The sequence below is a fragment of the Physeter macrocephalus genome, chromosome 11 (assembly GCF_002837175.3).
Source record: "Physeter macrocephalus isolate SW-GA chromosome 11, ASM283717v5, whole genome shotgun sequence".
NCBI lineage: Eukaryota > Metazoa > Chordata > Mammalia > Artiodactyla > Physeteridae > Physeter > Physeter macrocephalus.
The window spans coordinates 1441538-1446386 of record NC_041224.1 but is presented as its reverse complement, the minus strand read 5'-3'; the positions used below and the strand labels follow the sequence as shown (position 1 = coordinate 1446386).

Genomic DNA, 4849 nt, shown 5'->3' with positions numbered 1-4849 from the left:
AGGTATAGGCGTTCCTTCAAATTGGGGCAGCACAGGAAAGAAAATATTTTTTTTAACATCTTTATTGGAGTATAACTGTTTTACAATAGTGTGTTAGTTTCTCCTTTACAACAAAGTGAATCAGTTATACATATACATATGTCCCCATATCCCCTCCCTCTTGCGTCTCCCTCCCTCCCACCCTCCCTATCCCACCCCTCTCGGTGGTCACAAAACACAGAGGTGATCTCCCTGTGCTATGCGGCAGCTTCCCACTAGCTATCTAATTTACAGGAAAGAAAATATTTTGCTGTAAGCAATAACCAGAGTGCATTCTCACGGAAGCGTCGTAAACCCCTTGCATTGAATGCACCTGGGTAGTAGCTCCTAGGAACGGAAATAGTCAAGCATCCTTTCCAAAACTGTGCTCTATATAAATTAGTTCATTGAGATATTACTAGGTATTTCACAACAGCCCCTCCACGATAAAATAATTTGAAAACATTCACTTCCTGCAGATGTTCAATGCACATTAGCATTTTAAAGACTAAGAAGCTCTGCATTAAAATAGCTTATTTATCTTCATATAAACTAGTGTTTCTAAAAATTATTTGGCCGTGGGACCATTTTTCATATAAAAATTATTAAAAATCTTCTTGAATAGTTTTCCAAAGAATATAATTTACAGAAGATATACCTACAGAAATTAATGAAGTTTATGTAAAAGCTAAATTTTTCACAACCGTAGACAAGGAGATCTCTTTTTCAGTTTGTACATGATACTAAATACAAGAAAATTACAAGTTCAATCTGAGCTTCAGTGAATTTGTTTGCAATGTGGCATCAGCTGAGAAACAAAGTTCTAATTCTGTTTCAGCCTCTCGCTGGCTTTGATATTGGACAACTTAACCTCGATGACTTTCAGCCTTCAAGACTGAGAAAATCAGATGCTCAACGTTGTTAATCCCTAGAGAAATGCAAATCAAAACTACAATGAGGTATCACCTCACACCGGTCAGAATGGCCATCATCAAAAAGTCTACAATCAGTAAATCCTGGAGACAGTGTGGAGAAAAGGGAACCCTCCATCATTGTTGGTGGGAACGTAAATTGGTACAACCACTGTGGAGAACAGTACGAGGTTCCTTAAAAAACTAAAAACAGAACTACCATATGCCCCAGCAATCCCACTCCTGGGCCTATATCCAGAGAAAACCATAATTCAAAAAGATGCATGCACCCCAAGACATGGAAGCAAACTAAATGTCCATCAACAGAGGAATGGACAAAGAAGATGTGGTACCTATATACAGTGGACTATTCCTCAGCCATAAAAAAGAATGAAATAATGCCAGTTGCAGCAACACGGATGGACCTAGAGATGATCATACTAAGTGGAGTAAGTCAGACAGAGAAAGACATATATCATATGATATCACTTATATGTGGCATCTAAAAAATGATACAAATGAACTTATTTACAAAACAGAAACAGATTCACAGACTTCAGGAATAAACTTATGGTTACCAAAGGGGAAAGGTGGGGGGAGGAATAGATTGGGAGTTGGGGATTAACATAGACACACTACTATATATAAAATAGATAATCAACAAGGACCTACTGTATTGCACAGGGAACTCTACTCAATATTCTGTAATAACCTATAAGGGAAGAGAATCTGGAAAAAAATGGATATATGTATATGTATAAATGAATCACTTTGATATGCACGTGAAACTTACACAGCATTGTAAATCAACTATACTCCAATATAAAATACAAATTAAATTTTTTTTAAAATTTAAAAAACAGAAATCTTGATTTCTTGGCAAAAAAAGACTGAGAAAATCATTAAGATATGTGTGTACATAATTTAGCACTATATTCGGCACATACTAAGTACTCAAAAACAGTCTGTATTATGGTAAGAAAATCAGTGTGTAGCAAAGAACTAGGTCCATGAAGAAAGAAAAAGCCCTAAATAGAACTAGGACAGAATTTCTCTATGAAAGCCCATTTCTCAGGTGCCTTAATAAAGAAGCATGCACATTCAACAACAGACCTAGAGGCAGGCATGCCTAGGTACTATGTATACATGTGCGCTAATTTATGTAACACTCCAGCAAATTTTTTTAAACAACTATGTGCTCCTAAAACAGGCCAAGTTTTTTCTTGACTTAAAGTCTTCATACTCCAGTGACACCGTGGATGGACCTTAAGAACATTATGCTAAGTCAGATAAGTCAGACAGAGAAAGACAAATACTGTGTGATATCACTTAGATGTGGCTTCTAAAAAAGCCAGACTCTTAGAAACAGAGAGCAAAATGGTGGTCAGCAGGAGAGGGAAGGTGGGATATGGGACAGATGTTGTTTAAGGGCACAAACTTGCAACAAGTAGTAAATAAGTCCTAGAGATCTAGTCCACAATATAGTGAATATGGACAACAATATTGCATTATAATCACCAAGTTGCTAAGAGACTAGAACTTAATTATTACAACCACTGAAAAGAACTTATACTTATGTAATGTGATAGAGGTCCTAATTGTTCACTAAATGAGAATCATCTTACAACATATAAATGTAGCAAATTTTTTTTAAAGTCTTCATACTCACTTCCCTTTGTGTGGAATGGCTTCTCCCACAAGTGCATATGGCTTGTGCCCTCAGCTCCTTCAGAACCCTTATCTGTGAGGCACCTAACAGGTGTTCAGACCTCTGATCTGAGGTTTTCCCTGATCACCTTATATAAAATGTAACAATCCACACCCACCCACCAACCTAAAACTGCAATGTCTGCTATTTTTCTCCACAAGTATTTTCTAACACCCTCTGACATACTACATATCGACTTGCCATTTGTTTACTGTCCGTTTCCCCTACAAAAATGTAAGATGTGTGGACGCCTTGTCTGTTTTGTTCATTCCTATGTCTTCATCTCCTTGAATAGTTCCTGACCCATAGTGGGAATTCATAAATATTTGAATAAACAGTATGAAGATAAGTATCTTCTTTTCACCTCCTCTCATTAGTCTCCCCGGGACAGAAGTATACACTCGATGCCATTTTTTAAGTCACCATTATTATTTTTATGTTGCCTCTTTTCTAAAAATGTTTTCAAGTGTCAAAATGAAATTTAAAGCCTTTAAAATTCAAACCTACAACATTAATATAGTATTTATGCCTTATAAAGCACAAATTTATCCTTGATGCTTTTTCTCCATACGTTGCACAAAGCATAGCCCATTAGGTAACTCAAAAACAATTTCCTGGGGCTTCCCTGGTGGCGCAGTGGTTATGCGTCCGCCTGCCGATACAGGGAACCGGGTTCGCGCCCCGGTCCGGGAGGATCCCACGTGCCGCGGAGCGGCTGGGCCCGTGAGCCATGGCCGCTGAGCCTGCGCGTCCGGAGCCTGTGCTCCGCAACGGGAGAGGCCGCGGCAGTGAGAGGCCCGCGTACCGCCAAAAAAAAAAAAACAAAAAAAAAAAACCAATTTCCTGGATTACATATACTTACCCTCACAAATTCCCCTACATTCCTTAAATTTTAAACAGAATAGTAACATGGAGCTTTGTCTTTAAAATCATTAAGCTCTTCTTTATCTTATATAAACTCCTAACCCTGTGAGCTAGGCAAGTAAATATCTATAAACACACTGCCCCATGAACATGCTTTATTACCCCCTTATCTATAGAAGAGTTTGGGCTTCAATCAGGCTAACATCCCATCTGAACTTCTTCCAACACTTCTAGCCAGTCAGTCTTGGCATGGATTGGATTCCACCTAACAGAGATTGCCCAAATTTTGCCGAGCGTCGCAAAACTCCCTCTACCCAAATTAATGCATAAATATTAAATACATATCTATATTGTAAATAGATCGCTTCTCGGCCTTTTGGCTAAGATCAAGTGTAGTATATTGTAAATAGATTTAAAATATATAAATAAGGCGATTTCTCTTACATACATCCACTGAGAATACTTCTACCAGGACCAAGAAGCAAATACTTCTCGCAATAATTAGTTGGACACTTCATGAAATGTCTATGAAGTGAAGTGTGAGTTCCTGCTTTCATCCCATCAGACTGTAGTTCTAGCCGTTTACCACTGGCTTCAGAAAAAAAAATGGACAAGACATTTTGGAAACATTCCATGTGATAGAGAGAGAGAACTGCTAACATGTGATTGTCTAGCCTGCAGTGTGTCGACCTCCTTGGTACCCTGAAGCCTTAATAAAGATTTAAAAAATAAATAAGTAAATAAAAATAGATTCTGGACTCTGTCAGATGAAACGAGCTGGTTTTCTATGGCATCAGCCTTGAGTGCCAGTGTCCGCGGGGTCCTCTTTCCTTCCTGCTGCATCTCAGAGCTTGAATTTTCACATGGCAAAGTCCAGTCCATGGAATCATTGGCTGGCTGCACATTGGAGAATATTAGAGAGACCAAGAAAGGGTCTGACTTCTTCTAAAATGTATTACTGACATTTTTCTAACTATTGAATAGAGACTAGTCAATATCCTACCCTGGGCATAACGGGCTAATTTATAAGACATACTAGCCTGGTCCAGTAATAGGGAAGAAAGAGTAAAGACAAAATTTCATTCTTTCAGCAGTCTGAGGATTTTTCCATGCCAAATGCAAAATATCTCAAGTTCAGGGCATTTTGCATGATGTTTCTATTTTTTATGTGCTCAATTTCAATATGTAATTTAGAAATATGAAAATCAGGCTAGGGTCTTTTGTTCTGACTCTTTTGTGTTCAGAATAATTCATGTTACTGAAGTCATATTTGCCATTACTTGGTGGATGTTTCTGTTGCTAAAGGCAGGTTATTTTTCCCTTTTCTAGGATCTTCTGGTCTACAATT

The 4849-nt window shown here is 38.0% G+C and overlaps 1 pseudogene; it reads left to right on the top strand.

Moving 5' to 3' along the window:
- The first annotated feature begins 3861 nt into the window (after positions 1-3861).
- LOC112067411 (uncharacterized) lies at positions 3862-4024 on the top strand (annotated as a pseudogene).
- Positions 4025-4849: the final 825 nt, after the last annotated feature.